Below are 16997 nucleotides of genomic sequence, written 5' to 3' on the forward strand. Positions count from 1 at the left end.
GAGACTGTGCTTTTATTAGAGACTGTTGACGGGTTCGCTGCTTACTTAGTACAGTATTGAAATATGAGACACAGCTGAGAGTCATTTTATTCAGCTTCTGTCCCGAGAACTACGTTTTCACTTTGATCACGAGTGCAGCGAAAATATACGCCTCGTACTCTCTGATACGTCCTGTATTGACCTGGTTTATACACTGAGCTGACAAGGGTCATGAGACAACGATAAGCAAGTTATGAAATGGCAGAGCATTGGTGGAGCTGTCATTTTTACTCAGGCGATTCATGGCAAAAGTTTCCGATGTGATTACAGCTGCACGATGAGAATTAACAGACTTTGAAAGAGGAACGGTAATTGACGCTAGACGCATGGGACATTCCATTTCGGAAATCGTTGTAGAATTCAATATTCCGAGGTCCACTGTTCGAAGAGTATGTCAAGAATACCAAATTATCGACATTACCTCTCACCACAGACAAAGCAATGGCCGACCGCCTTCACTTAACGACCGAGTGCAGCGGCGTTTGCGTCGTGTTGCCAGTGTTAACACAGAAGAAACACTGAGTGAAATAACCGTAGAAATCAATGTGGAACGTATGACGAACGTATCCGTTAGGACAGCAGGGCTAAATTTGGCGCCAATGAATTATTGCAGCAGACGGCTGACGCCTTTGTTAACTGAGTGACATCGCCTGCAGCGCCTCTTCTGGGCTCCTTGGACACTAGACGACTGTTAAACCGTAGCCTGGTCAGGTGAGTCCCTATTTCAGTTGGTAAGAGCTGATGGTAGGGCTCACGTGTGTAGTAGACTCCACGAAGCCATGGACCAAGTTGTCAAACAAGGCACTGTCCAAGCTAGTAATGACTCCATAATGGTGTGGGTTTGGTTTACGTACAGACCAAATAGTGCCTGCTTCCTCTTTTCATCCACACTCTCAAAAAATGGCCTTTTTTCACTCTGCCTTCCACCGGGCCACCTCCATACCACTTTCAACAGAAAAGTTTAATGAGGAGATTAATTTCCTTGAAACCAAAGCAGTCAATAATGAATATACGCCTAACATAGTGGACGATATCCTAAAAAAGAAAACCGCAAGAACTACCACGCTCAACACCTCATGCACTGAAATTAACCCAAAACAACGTTTTTCTATTCCTTTCATAGGACCCATTTGCTATCAGATTCAGCGCATGCTTCGCAACAAATACAACTGCAATGTTACCTTCTCTACTAATAATAATCTAAAGAGAAACTTCATTCATAATTTGAAATCCATTCACTCCCCAACAGAAAGTTCTGGCGTTTATAAGATCGTCTGCGATACCTGCTCCTCCTATTATATAGGGCAAACCGGACGTGCTTTCACTATCAGATACGAAGAACATCTTTTGAGAAAGAACGGCACCAGTCCCCTAAATTCATCCTTTGCCGATGATTTCTTAATTACTGGACACGTGCCTAAAGCCATAGGCGATAACAATATTCGGCATACCGAAAAGAAGCGGCGTAGGTTAGATGTTTTAGAGGAATTGGAGATTTTCAAACATCTCACTCGTCATTCTCAACGAACAGCTGCAGCTGCGAAATAAAAACTTTTTTGACTGTATAAAGCCATTGCTTGATCTTTGATTCAGATTTCCTCATGTAGTTTACCGAAATGTTGTTTTCCTGTCACATCTTTGCTGTTTTCTTGTATGTCATAACTAACGTTTTTACGTTACAAAATGTACCTCTATTTAAAGCAGATAAATATGTAACTTCATCCTGTTATTATTAATGCTTACATTATGCCTGAATCAGCTGCATCACAATTTCATGTGTCTAATTTTGAATGTACAGTAGCCTAGTTGTTTCTGCGGTTGCTAGATGGCGCTCGTAGCAACACCATGTTTACTTGCCCACACTTTATAAAGTGGGCACCTCAGTCTTGTTGCAACCCTTGTTCACAGTACGAGCAGCCCTTAGCGGCTCGCCATCTCACAAGTGTTCATGACGTCGCCTTTCCGGCTTAGATCTTTTTTAATATGTGACTTGTAAGTACTGCATCTATCCGAGTTAGTACAAACTTTCATTTTATTAATGTACTATGTACCTAATGTTTTAGTACAGTTAGTCTAATTCAGAAGACGACGCTCGTAGTAGCGTCGAAACCAGGTCAATTTTGACTTAATATTTGTGACAGATAGCTTATTTGTTACAATATTTACATGGAATGTACTGAATCCTCTTGTCCAGCTGAACTGATCATTAATTGAAAATAGCTATGTTCGGTGTTTTGCAGACCATTTGAAGCTATTCATGGACTTCGAGTTTCCAAACAACAATGCACCATATCTCTGGGCCACAATAAAAAAAATGGCTCTGAGCACTATGGGACTTAACAGCTATCGTCATCAGTCCCCTAGAACTTAGAACTACTTAAACCTAACTAACCTAAGGACAGCACACAACACCCAGTCATCACGAGGCAGAGAAAATCCCTGACCCCGCCGGGAATCGAACCCGGGAACCCGGGCGTGGGAAGCGAGAACGCTACCGCACGACCATGAGCTGCGGACTGGGCCACAATCGTTCGCGACTGGTTTGAAGAACGTTGTTGACAGTTCGAGCGAACGGTTCGACCAACCAGATCACCCGAAATGAATCCCAGCGAACATTTATGGGACATAACCGAGAGGTCAGTTCGTGCACAAAATGCTGCACTGGCAGTACTTCCGCAGTTATGTACTGCTATAGAGGCAGCATGTCTTAATATTTCTGTAGGGGATTTCCAACGACTTGAGTCCATGCCACGTCGAGATGCTCCACTGCCTTGGGCAAAAAGAGGTCCGACACGATATTAGGCGGTATCCCATGAATTTTGAATCTCAAACGCCCAGTTTTTTAACACTATTTTCCTTGCCAGAGAGGGCGGGCGCTCTAGGTAAAAGCAAGGGCTTGTTAAAGAATAATAATGTGTAACTTTTTCGGTGTGTTATGCAGTTGCCTTTTGTTTTTGTGAAAATGCAATCACAATGGTGAAAAGGCCACTCACATGGAAACACAAAAACGTACAACACATACAGCGCGTAACGAAACAATCCTCGCACGTAACACGTGAACTTACCACAGGGTGTTTAATCCGTTTCTCAAGCTTCGCTAAAATACGTAAAAGAGGCAGAACTATTACTTTGCAAGACTTATGCAAAATGCCTACCACTATGGTCACGGAAGAGCGTGCACTGTATGTTAACGTACAAGGACAATTCCGGAAAAACAGGAACACAACGGTGCAGTACTGAGGGAGAATATTACTGTGGGAATACACTGGGAACACACTCTACTGTGTATGTTTCCGAACAAGACGCATATCGTGTATCGCCAACATTTGCGCTGTTGTACAGATATTTTCGGCGCAATGCAAATATAAAGGTAAATGAGGATATGAAATCAAACAATTTGCACTTCGCCATCGGATGTCATGAGTCCCTCATACCAAAATACTGTCGAGCGGTTTTAGGCGCTTCAGTCCGGAACCGCGCTGCTACTAAGGTCGCAAGTTCGAATCCTGCCTCGGGCATGGATGTGTGTGATGTCCTTAGGTTAGTTAGCTTTAAGTAGTTCTGAGTCTAGGGTAGTGATGACCTCAGATGATAAGTCGCATATTGCTTAGAGCCATTTGAACCAAAATATTCACAAAATGGCCCTTTACTGACCCCTGCAATTTTGTGACTGGAGTTTTGGTTCAGCTTGTGTATTAGTTCTGTCTTGCGACGCAGGACACAGCAAGTGTCTCCAGCACGTAAGGCTGCGTGGTGGCAGTCTATTGGTACTTAACGCGGTCCTAATCTAGCTCTCAGTAGAGAGAATACGAGAACGTCCTAGTTATTACTTGAAAATGGCCTTCAGTGCCGAAAATGGTGTTTTCGTACTTTAGGATTAAAATTTAGTTTTTTGCAAAGGTTATAATCTCGGTGAAATCATATACTTAACAAGTCCATAGCGACTGCGGAACCTAACATAAAGTAACTCACTGAAGATGTTTTTGCGGTACTGAATGAAAAGGAAGGTGGCTGCAAACCAATGGATGACATATGCCTTTGTTAGAAGTCTTCCCATCGCTTTACTGTTTGTTCGTCCTTTGGTTATTTGAGAAAGTGTGTTCTTAATGTAAATGCTGCCCGTTCATGCGAACAAAGCACCATTTATGGAGTAACTTGACATTAACATTAGAGGTGTAGTACTATCTCGGAGAATCGTCGGAGATGAAGTAGCAGTGACGTGTTTGGGAAAACATTCCGACATTCCTCTGAAATGAATGAATCGATCAAAAATTATATCAGAATGGCCGAATGAGCATTTAAACCTTCTTCTTTCGGTGTGTTAACCACTGCACTCTCTCAATGAACAGAAGCCTTTTATTTCTAGACAATTTGGATCAGTCGTTCTCTGTTATCTTCATATTCGTATGATTAAATTCTACCGGTACTGCAAAAAGTACTTGTGATGGTAGAGACTAAAATTTAATTTTGTATATTGTTATTATTATTATTCAGCAGATGCCATAAATAATCATTGCTGAGATATTTGTCGTTTCTGTTTAAGATCCATTCGAATACTTCATTTCCACCTTGTGCCATCAGCATCACAACTGTTTTTAACGGAATCAGTCCCTGTAGCTAATACTTGCTTGTTCGCGTCTCGTGATCAGTCTTCGTTCGCGTAATACATTCCGCACGCCACTGCGCATTGAGTAGTGGAGAGTGTTCTGCGTTGTTCCTAGACATTCCTTTCCCTGATCCACTCTAATAAAAGAGGAGAAAAATGACTGCCTGCAGAGAAAAAGGAGAGAAAAGCCAACGTTCCGGTATTATTTAACTGGTTCCTCTGGCAAACTTGTGGTGTCACCACCAGACACCACACTTGCTAGGTGGTAGCTTTAAATCGGCCGCGGTCCATTAGTACATGTCGGACCCGCGTGTCGCCACTTTCAGTGATAGCAGACCGAGCGCCACCACACGGCAGGTCTAGAGAGACGTACTAGCACTCGCCCCAGTTGTACGGACGACGTAGCTAGCGATGCACACTGACGAAGCCTCGCTCATTTGCAGAGCAGATAGTTAGAATAGCCTTCAGCTAAGTCAATGGCTACGACCTAGCAAGGCGCCATTAGTAACATTGCATGTATCTATAGAGTCTCACTTGTATCGTCAATAGCGATGTACCACAAGGATGGATTAAAGTTAAGTCAGCAGCTACGTACTTTTCTTTATAGCATTCATTACGTATCCTGTTACAGACCTATCTCTTGCCTGCGTGAGCTAAACGCGTGCCTTCCGGCTACTTCCGTGGCGTGGCTGTCTTGCTACGCCACAACAAAACTGATACGGACTGGAGGAGGCTGGTTACCTTAATATCCAAATCACTTTGAAATTCGCGATGTGGATAGCATTTTAATTTAATTAACCAGTTATCTATATTTATTCTGCACAAGAAACATCAAGGAGTGTGGCGAAGGGTACTTCTAGTACTGCTATTGTCTTGTTTCTTTCATGAATGTTGCTTGGAGAAAGCTTCGTTTGAGCTCTTCTTGGTACGTACGCTCTCGAAATTTTAACAGTAAACCTCGCCGTAATGGTCGCCGCCTCCCTTGTAGCGTTGAAATTGGAGTGTGTTCAACATCTCCGTAACGTCCTCGCGCTTAATAGACGATTCCGACAGGAAACGCGCTGCCCTTCGTTGTATCTTTGACTGACCCAACTTGTTATCTGTTCAAATAAACTGGAATTTGACCAAGACCGGAAATTCTATTATTTATTGTTCAGGCATTTTTTCTGCACATTTCTAATGATTTTCATGTAACGTGTATTAGAGAACTTCAATGATTTTCGTATAAGGTGTGTTAGAGAGCTTTAACACGTGCATGCCAGAAATTTCTCCAATCTCTACTGTCACACATTGATGAGCTGCATTTAAACTTTGCCCATACGCCATAGTGGGATGCTGGCAAGCCACAGCCCCATTATAAAGTGACGATGTCGCTCCTCTTACAGGCAGCTTTGGTGCAATTTTGATGTCGAGCTTTGACCATTCAGTGCCACTTCACTATGTCCTGGCACCTGTTTGTCAAAGCTCCACGTATAAACAATTGCGCGCCCAAAACACCATCCAGTCTTCATTACTTGTGGTCGAAATAAAATGCACAATATTATTTTAAAACTATGAAGTGTTACGTGCCTGTACCGGAATGCGTGACTCCCTTTCCGTTCACTGCACGTACGGCTAAAACGTTATTGTCCTGTTCTGATTTTCATTACATTTATTGACGTTATACAACTATCCATCTATCTCATAATCCTCAAGGTGGAAAAACGGTATCTCATCACATCCAGGACCACAGATTCTCAAGTAGGAGACTCGCAGAAGAGGAAAACGACAAATCAGAATAAAATTTTTCTCTGCTTGCATCACAATGCTCGATTTTTGTCAGTACAGAATAACTGAAGCAGATACCACCGTATGTGGTAAACTGAAGTGGTGCAGAAATATGTCGTCTGGAATTGATATTGTTAGGAATAGTTTTTATTCAACGAGTACTGATTAATTTAGCAACAGAGTGGTTAAAATGTTGTGGTGGATCAGGGATGGTATACAAGGCATAGATATGGACTGGACACAAACTAATTCCCCTGATTGTAGATGCTGAAGTGGATCTATATGGACACGAATTTCAGAGACGTGCAAAAATATAAATAATTAAATAGTGTAAAATGTTGACACTAAATATGTGAATTAAACACAAATCTGTGACAAAAATCGTTTCACACTCATATCACTATCTACGAAGACTTCTCCTGGGAAGGAACTGTGGAGGGCGCGGTGGCGTCGGGTGAAGAAGAAGTACTGGGATGGGCGTTGTCTACAAAAGACTCAGATCTGCAACAATGAGCATTTCAGACAATAAATCAAAATGGAAACGTCTGATAATGTTACATACAGTCAAGAAATGGATAAATATCTCGATGGACCATGTTTTACGATTTTCTTCCAACCGGAGAGTAGGTCGCCTCTGATACTTTCCTATAAATTTCGCAATTATATGGTCTTCCAAAAACTCAGAATTCATGGCTTTTCCAAATATTTCTATCAGTAGATTTGGAGGGATTACAATTGCCATGAAAGTTTTATGTGTTTTGTCTTTTGTGGTTATCTGCAAGTGGTATCGTAGCTAAAAATCCCTCCTATTACAGTGAATGTATCTGTAGAAGACTCACAGTTTTTGGGTAACAACATCTACGTGTAGTTTAACCTTTTACACGCCCGTATGACAACTAATATAAGAGATTTGATTTCTGAAAGTGACTTGTTCCGTCAGATACTTGTCTTTAACTTGGAAGTAGTATTGCCTATGGCAATGACTTTACGTTACTTAAGATTGAAAGATTTTTCCTAGGGTCTCTGTCTCACAAACTTTTAATCTGACGAGAAAAGTTAAATTCTTGCTATGTATTTAGTTAAGAAATAAACTTTAAGGATCCATTAGCGTGTCAGAACTCATTGTTTTTTATAGTTTCGTATTTATCCGCCGATATCCGGCAGCGACTTTCAGTTAAAATGTCTTCTCTTGTGCGGCAATCACATAACGTGTGTACGAGTTTGATGTTGTGACGCAGGATCGACGAGATTTAAAAGTTTGCATCTCGCTGTGAGTCGCGCACGGATAGCCAAAGCGGTTACGGCGACCGCTCGCGTAAAGTGGGGTATCCGGTTTGAAGTCCCGGTCCAACACAAATTTTCCGTCGTCGTTCTTTTATGTAGCTGATGGTTGATCGTATTCTCAGCTGCAAATGCATTTAATTTATCTATTGGTTTCGTATTTAGCCCTCAGTGATTCGCAGGTTACAGGTTTCGGTATATGCACCTAATTTAAAGATAAAAAGGAAATGAAGAGTTGTGTGACGTTGTTGACTCTGAGACCCCAAGTAGTTGTTCAGCAGTCTAATCGGAGAGTGTTTCCTTTCTCCGCGTTCAGAGGCTCCATACAACGCGGTGAGTTGAAGTCGCTTCTTAAGTGTATCTGTCAACTGTTGGTGACTGCAATGGTCATGTGTGTGTGTGTGTGTGTGTGTGTGTGTGTGTTTGTGTGTGTGTTTGTGTGTGTAGTGTCGTATTACTTTTGCGTTGAATGATGACGAGAGAAGGGAGATGGTGTAATACCGTAGCGACACACAGCCTACTACCCTCGAATAGTACCATGGGAACTGCCAACAACGTCCCCATCTCATGGACGCATCGGCATCAACAGTGTCACATGACCAAACTCAGTGAGTCACTGCGGAGGGATTTGGAATTCAACCCAGCACATTGGCGCAGAGTCTGGTAATCAGGAACTTCACGACAGTACCTCTCCTCTCCTTGCCGTCCAAATAGTGACGTTGAAAATTTCTTTTCCTACCTGGACTCGAACCGGCTACTTACGAGTCTGGGACCACCGCAAAGGTGTGCATTAACAACTCCGGCTACGAAGAAGGTTATTTAATAGTGAATTATGATAATTATAAACAATTTGTGTTATCACATCGTCGACAAAAAACGCACTGTGTTCACATGCCCTCAAACGTTTCGTTAAAAGGTTCCTCCCCATTATTTTCATAACATCCTTCAGTCCAGGCATAGTACTATTGTAACTGTATTTTCTCTTTTCATGGATGATGTGGTGAAAAATTGATTTTCTGTTTAATTCCTTTTGCATTACAGTTCTTCACAGTGATCCCTACTTATAATTCGAGTCTTTCTAAGTGGCAAACTTAACATTGGAAGTGGGTTCGTGCACGTGGCCAGTTCACCGACTTTTCAGAGACTTTTTTTTTAAAAAAAGTGGCATAGGAATATTCTGATCACATGCTAGCATCCGGAACACTCCTATTCGCGCGTAGATGTTTGGCGCGTCCATTTAAATGGAGACAATAAACTACGTCAAATAGACGTACATTAATTTTTTTTCCAAACTGCGAGAGACTTCTCTTGCAGTGATACCAGTTTATGTAATAAATGATCTTGTCTTTCAGCGCCAGCCAAATTAAGAACTAAAATTTATGGCTCAGTATGTTCTGACTAAAACTATGTTGTAGCAAGAAGCTGTTAATATCCGAAATCACATTCGCTAAAGTGATTTACACGTAAAGAAAGATGGCCTATAGACATTGTGCAGGAGAAAAAAAAATCCGAACAGGTAAAATAGGTTTCTCACTTTTATTTGCAGCACCCGAGAGCTTTTAGGGACGGATCCCTAGAGTGTGATGTGATGTCATACTGTCTTATTCTACAAATTTCAAAATGGAAACAGACCCCTTGAAACTGATTTTGGAGCAATAGTTTTTGTTGCTGTTTCCTGGATGACTTTCCTCTACAAAATAAATACAACTCTGGACCCAGCCAAGGTATCCATCACGCGGAATAGCATCAAGTCAGCGTATAAACAAGCGTTTGCTTTCGGTGTAAGAAAGGAAATAAATCCCAGTGACATTTTAAGCCACACACACAGATGAAATTTATTTAAATGGCAATACAGCTACGTCCCTTGTTTCTCAGACATGTTCTATTGCACTGATACTGGATCTTTTCTTAGTAAATTCGTGATGCTGCACCAACGAAAGTGGTATTTAAAATTCAATGCCATGTATGTTGTAAAACCGATAAAAAATTATGCTGTAAGAAATTGTTAATATTTGGCATATTTCATGCACACAAGGCTGTTGTGCTATTGCGGGTATTTTTGGTGCTGCTCCAGTAAGAGAGAGAGACAGAGCGCCCTGAGGATCAACGCCCCCTCCAGCTTCCAGCACGGAGTACTCACCACGCGGCGGTCGCAGGCGTTCGCCGAGAGGAGCAGTTGACGCAAGGCGGAGGCGCTGGACACGGGGCGCCGGGCAGCGTCGTCTACGAAAGAGGACGGAAGTGGCGGCGAGCGGAGCTACGAGAGCGGCTGGTGGCAGTGGAAGACCGAGAGCGGGTGGCGGCGAAGGAGGTGCGAACGGTAGGACGGCGGACGCGCGACTGAGGGCGAGCGGGCGCCGGGTCGATAGGCGCGAGGGCGCCGCGACGCCAGCGCCCCTGACGGCGGCCGCCGCAGTCGCGACGTTTGGCACGGCGCCCGCGCGACCCGGCAGCGGCCGACCGACGCCGCCGTCGATCCACCCCCGCGACGGCGCCGGGGGGGGGGGGAGCGGCGGCAAGAGTATGCGGGGGGAGGGGAGGGGGCGCGCGTGCCGGAGCGGCGCGAACCCACGCGAAAATCTATAGCGGCGCTCAAGGGGTGACCGTCCCACAGTCGGTCTAGTCTCAAACTCGCAGGGGCAGAATCGCAGCCATCTATAGGCATGTGTCATTATAAAATTTTATGAATTGTCTAATGTTTTTTAGGTGTGAGAACGACCCTGATGTACTAACAAACAATAAAATAAAACATAACAATGGAACACGTGAGGCAATACTGACCTTACGACTTATCTTACAAGAAAGATTAAGGAAAGGCAAAACTACGTTTCTAGCATTTGTAGACTTAGTTAAAGCTTTTGGCAATGTTGACTGGAATACTCTCTTTCAAATTCTGAAGGTCGCAGGGGTAAAATAGATGGAGCGAAAGGCTATTTGCAATTTGTACAGAAAGCAGATAGCAGTTATAAGAGTCGAGGGACATGAAAGGGAAGCAGTGGTTGGGAAGGGAGTGAGACAGGGTTGTAGCCTCTCCCCGTTGCTATTCAGTTTGTATATTGAGCAAGCAGTAAAGGAAACAAAAGAAAAGTTCGGAGTAGGTATTAAAATCCATGGAGAAGAAATAAAAACTTTGAGGCTCGCGCGATGACATTGTAATTCTGTCAGAGACAGCAAAGGACTTGGAAGAGCAGTTGAACGGAATGTACAGTGTCTTGAAAGTAGGGTATAAGATGAACATTAACAAAAGCAATACGAGGTAACGGAATGTAGTCGAATTAAGTCGGGCGATGCTGAAAGAATTAGATTAGGAAATGAGACACTTAAAGTAGTAAATGAGTTTTACTATTTGGGGAGCAAAATAACTGATGATGGTCGAAGTAGAGAGGACATAAAATGTAGACTGGCAATGGCAAGGAAAGCGTTTCTGAAGAAGAGAAATTTGTTAACATCCAGTATTGATTTAAGTGTCAGGAAGTCTTTTCTGAAATTATTTGTATGGAGTGTAGCCATGTATGGAAGTGAAACATGGACGATAAACAGTTTGGGCATGAAGAGAAGAGAAGCTTTCGAAATGTGGTGCTACAGAAGAATGCTGAAGATTAGATGGGTAGATCACATAACTAATGAGGAGTTATTGAATAGAGTTGGGGAGAAGAGGAGTTTGTGGCACAACTTGACTAGAAGAAGAGATAGGTTGGTAGGACTTGTTCTGAGGCATCAAGGGGTCACCAATTTAGTACTGAAGGTCAGCGTGGAGGGTAAAAATCGTAGAGGGAGACCAAGAGATGAATACACTAAGCAGATTCAGAAGGATGTGGGCTGCAGTAGGTACTGGGAGATGAAGAAGCTTGCACAGGATAGAGTAGCATGGATAGCTGCATCAAACCAGTCTCAGGACTGAAGACAACAACTACAACAATGTACATGCTGCATACAAGGCGAAAGTGGAAGATCTGGGTCAGCCGGCCGTGGTGGCCGAGCGGTTCTAGGCGCTTCAGTCCGGATCCGCGCGACTGCTACGGTCGCAGGTTCGAATCCTGCCTCGGGCATGGATGTGTGTGATGTCCTTAGGTTAGTTAGGTTTAAGTAGTTCTAAGTTCTAGGGGACTGATGACCTCAGAAGTTAAGTCCCATAGTGCTCAGAGCCATTTGAACCATTTGATCTGGGTCACTGTTATTAGAATTATCAATTTCCACTTCACTGAGTTAAGTTGGGCGATGCTGAGGGATATAAACTAGGATATGATATCCATAAGACAGTAGATGCATTTTATTCTTAGGCTAGCAGAGGACTGATGATGACTGTGGCAGAGCGGTCATAAAATGTAGACTGGCAAAGCCAAGTGTAGAATTTCTGAGGAAGAGAAATTTGTTAACATAGAATATAGGTCCTCGAGATAGGAAGTCTGAAAGTATTTGTCTGGAGTGTAGCTACGTATGGAAGTGGAAAATGGAAGATAGAGTTAAGGCAAGAATAGTACAGAAGTATTTTAAACGTGATGCTACAAAAGATGCTGAAGATTAGGTGGGTAGATAACGTAACTAATGAAGAGGTACTGAATATAATTGAAGAGAAAAGAATTTGTGGCACAACCTGTATGTAAGAAGGGATCCGTTGATAGGACACATTCTGAGACATCGAGGTATCACCAAGTTAGTACTGGAGGGAAATGTGGGGGTAAAAATCGTAGAGGGAGTCATAGAGAGGAATACAGTAAGCTTATTCATAAGAATGTGAGATGGAGTAGTTTTTAAGAGATGAAAGGGATTGCAGAGGGTAGAGTAGCATTAGGAGTTGCATCAGAGTAGTCTTTAGACTGAAGACCACAACCACTGCACTTTTAGCTTGGTGAGTGAAAAGCTCATAGTTCATTCATTAGTAGCAATACACGAAGAACGAAAATAGAGCAAACGAGTAATTAGAGCACTCTTTAAATTTTTCAATTTGTACATTCTGCTTATGTCATAATCATGTGTTATTTCCCTATCCATAAACTGGCAGTCGGAGCTGCGACCACTGACATAAGAGGAGACTTCTGACCCAATGGGGCAAAGAGGTCGAATTTCTGAGTATTATTCAAAAATTCTTTAAAACGAAGATTCTTGGCATTTCATCTACACCTACGTCTGCATGATTACTGTACCATTCACAAGAAAGTGCCTAGCAGAATGTACATCGAACTACCTTCAAGGTATTTCTCTACCGTTCCACTTTGGAACAGCGCTTGGGAAAAACGAATACTTAAATCACTCCGTGCGAGCTCAGATTTTTCTTATGTTGTTATTACGATCGTTTCACCATGTGCAGGTGGGCGCCAACAAAATATTTTGACACTATGAGGAGGAATTTGCTGATTAAAGTTTCATGAGGAGATCCTACCGCAACCAAAAACACCTTTGTTTTCCACTCTTCCCTATTTCGTGATAATACAAAAGGAGCTTACCTTCTTTGAACTTTTCCGATGGAGTCCGCCAGTCCTCTTTATAATGCAGATACAAATCTTCACAGGAATACTCCAGAAGAGGGTGCAAACGTAATGTAAGCAGTCTGTTTAGTAGCCTTGTTTTAGCCTGTAAAGGAACAGTTTTGTGCAAGAAAAAAAAAAAATAGTTGCTAAACACATAACACAATGAATTCCAACCGACCAATCAAATGTAAGGACACACATAAGAAATCTTAATTGAAAAGGGCATGCTATATTCCAGTCGTTGGACGCTGTTGTGTTGTACCTGATGTGGGGCATTTTGACGTATGTTGTCAACATTTTAGTTCTGAGCACAAACAATAATTATCAGACAGAGTATTTGATGGTAGGTGACAGACACCTGCTGTTTTTACTGTTCATCTCAAAGTTGTGACAAATGCTGAGGAAAGAAAGCCCAAAGACAATTATCAATAAAATGCACAAATTAGTATTCTATTTAATTTTGATGTCTAATAGAAAGATGTAAATCGCTTCAAATAAGTTTACGGTAACGAGCAGTTACTAAGAAATTACCTATGTTCGAAAACAGATGAACAAATTGTGGAAATAAAGCAACAGTGATGTTCTTTAACTATAGTCCCGTAGCTATTGGACTCATCCTCTTGTTACTTTTGGCACATGTCGCACTCAAGTGCACTCTTTATCATTTATTAATGTGGTCAGCTATATTAGCTTCTCAAGCTGCCCAGCATTTCTCCACACATTAGTTAGCTTCCTGGAGTGTACTTAATAAAAATCACCTTATATAAATATTTGCTCCCAGATCAGGGAATATTTCGTATGTAATGTCGGGTGTTATGAGCGAGTGCTTCGTGTAGGTGACCGCTGTGAGCACGTTTGGAACGGACTGCCTCGTCTGTGTTGACGATAACGAAAGAGAAGAGAGAGGTTGGAACTCAGTGCCTGCACATATCCTATGCCTCTCGCATACTGTCAGTATGACCACCGGTCTTAACGCATCTATCTGGCTAACGCGTGGCCATTAACAGTACACATGTCCACACCCCGCGAGACGCTTTAAAGAGATTTGGAATAGTATCCGGAACACTGGTGCAGTTCTCGGTGGTCAGGGAATGGACGATACCCACCCTTCCGTCGTTGCCGTGAAAATTAAGTCGGTCAGGCTCTATTCCTCCATCAACTTTCTGACTGATCGAGCTGAGCGTCCCCATGCAAATTAAGCCATGGTGCTATATGATATTATAGTAAATTTATTTTAGCGAAACACAGTAAAGATAATAATTCAGAAACACTGTAAACAAAACTACTCTGTAAATCGAGATGACACCAGTCTTAAGTTAAGCTGTAGTCTCTGAGAGATAGTGTTACTCATACTGATATCCTCCTGTTAATCGAGTATAGGAAATACTATCAATATTTTATGTGTTGCAACTTGTTTATTTCATGTGGAGATGGTTCAAATGGCTCTAAGCACTATGGGACTTAACTTCTGAGGTCATCAGTCCCCTAGACTTAGAACCACTTCAACCTAACTAACCTAAGGATATCACAACATCCATGCCTGAGGTAGGATTCGAACCCTCAACCGGAGCAGCAGTGCGGTTCCGGACTGAAGCGCCTAGAATCGCTCCGCCAGAGCGGCCGGCTCATGTTGAGAGAACAAACGCCTTGCCTGTTGGGAAAGAAGTTCTATACTCGTGTCCTCTACAAACTGTCTGGCCAACGACCTACGCAATCCAAAAATCCCGCATTCTTAATTGAACTCCAAAAGTGAGTTCGGCTCCTGTACGCCGACGGCTATTAAGAACAAAAATTCAGAATAAGTGACGGGCCCAGTAGCAAACGAAGATTCCCACAACTTGCGAATTCTTGAAGTCACACATTTAGTACGTACACATATAAGAGCCAAAACATTACAACCACTACCCATCACGACATTCAATGTTGCATGGTGTCGGCAGAGTCCGTGACGCGGCAAGGAATGTGAATAAACGGGGCGGAGACAAATGGAAAATCATTCTAGTTACGATAGGATTTTACCAGTAGTTGTTTTTGTTATACTGTTCCATATTTTTTGGGTGTACATAAGAACCATATTTTGTAGATAAGAGTGGAATATAATAAACTTAAATTTAATTATTATTTAATTACTTTTTTATACAAATGTTATTTTTAAAAGGCAAATGGTTATTCCAAATGGATAATTCGGTATTACAATAAGGGACGAAAATGAGGAAGTCCACCGACACAGATGACTTCGTCAAAAGGGCAAATTGTTATGTCCGGCACCTGGGAAAACCGAAGCTAGTTGACTGTTCGCGTGGGCCGGCCGTAGTGACCGAGCGGTACTAGGCGCTTCAGTCTGGAACGGCGCGACCGCTACGGTCGCAGGTTCGAATCCTGCCTCGGGCATGCATGTGTCTGATGCCCTTATGTTAGTTAGGCTTAAGTAGTTCTAAGTTCTAGGGGACTGATGACCTCAGATGTTAAGTCCCATAGTGCTCAGAGCCATATGAAACATTTTTCTGTTCGCGTGTCACTGTCACGAGCACCTATGGAAAGTTATTGAAGGACGGCGGAACCACGCGTGGACGACAAGTTACTGGACACCCAAACCTCATAATCAAGCCGTGGATGTAAGAGGTTTTCCCGTCTCTATAGCGTGACAGGCAGCGTTGTGTGTCACATCTCACGACAGAGTACAGTAGAATGCCGGAGCAAGCACAAGTGTCTCCGAATGTACCGTCCGGCGCTCATTGCTGAACGTGAGGCTCCGCATCACACGACGGCTGTGTGTTGATCCGGAGACACCATCGATTCCTTGAATTCCGGTGTTTATAAAATATTATGTGGTGACTGTGACGAACAGTACTTTGGTCAAACGGGTCGAAATTTCGCTGCGCGGTACAAAGAACACACTTTCTGTACGTCTCGTAATAAATCAGTATTTGCTCAACACTTGACCAGCGCAGAAATTCTGAAGGATCTATCACGAACAACGTGAAAGTTCTGCACAAGGCACAGAAGGCAATTTGACTTAATATCTTGGAAGAGATAGAATGATGCTCATTATGAAAATAAACCTTCGTCTGCACTCAACGAACAATTAGACTTTTGAGAAAAAAAACTTTATCATTGTTTTGAAGGCTTATTATAGAGTGCCTTTGCTTTCCTGTTCATTATTTATTGTTCTTTTTTATTTTACAAATATTAAAGATTAATTACATGTTCGTAGCTATTTTATGGAATTTCTTGTTATTGTAAACAGCTATACTGAGGTGACAGAAGTCATGGGATGCCTCCTAATATCGTGTCGGACCTCTTATTGCCCGGCGTGGCATGGAATTAACAAGTCTCCTGCAGAAAAATCCCGCCACGTAGTCTCTATAGCCGTCCATCAGGGTGAAAACGTTGCCGGTGGGAGATTTTGTGCACGAACTGACATCCCGATTATATCTCATTAATGTGTGATGGGATTCATATCGTGCGATCCGGATGGCTGAATTATTCGCACGAATTGTCCTGAAGGTTCTTCAAACCAATCGCGAAGAATTATAGCTGGGTGACGTGGCGCATTCTCATCCATATAAATTCTTGTTTGAGAATACGAAGTCCATGAGTGGCTGCAAGTGGTCTACAAGTAGCCGAGTGTATCCTATCGAGTACTGTTTCAGTTCGTCAGTTGGACCAGCTTGCACGGTGCCTTGTTGACAACTTGGGTCCATGGTTTCGTGGGATCTGCGCCACACTCGAACCCTGTCTTCAGCTCTTACTAACTGAAATCGCGCTCACCTGATGAGGCCAATATTTTCCAGTCATCCGAGGTACAACCGACATGGTCACAAGACCAGGAGAGG

The 16997-nt window shown here is 42.7% G+C and overlaps 1 long non-coding RNA gene across 1 annotated transcript in view; it reads right to left on the reverse strand.

Annotated features, from left to right (window-relative positions):
* Positions 1 to 10017, reverse strand: part of LOC124622663 — a 383452-nt gene extending 373435 nt beyond the window's left edge. The window contains exon 1 of the long non-coding RNA XR_006980670.1: positions 9834 to 10017. This is a non-coding gene — a long non-coding RNA (uncharacterized LOC124622663). The remainder of the gene's footprint in view (positions 1 to 9833) is intronic.
* Between the last annotated feature and the right edge of the window lie 6980 nt (positions 10018 to 16997).

Source organism: Schistocerca americana, chromosome 7 (assembly GCF_021461395.2).
Source record: "Schistocerca americana isolate TAMUIC-IGC-003095 chromosome 7, iqSchAmer2.1, whole genome shotgun sequence".
Classification (NCBI taxonomy): domain Eukaryota; kingdom Metazoa; phylum Arthropoda; class Insecta; order Orthoptera; family Acrididae; genus Schistocerca; species Schistocerca americana.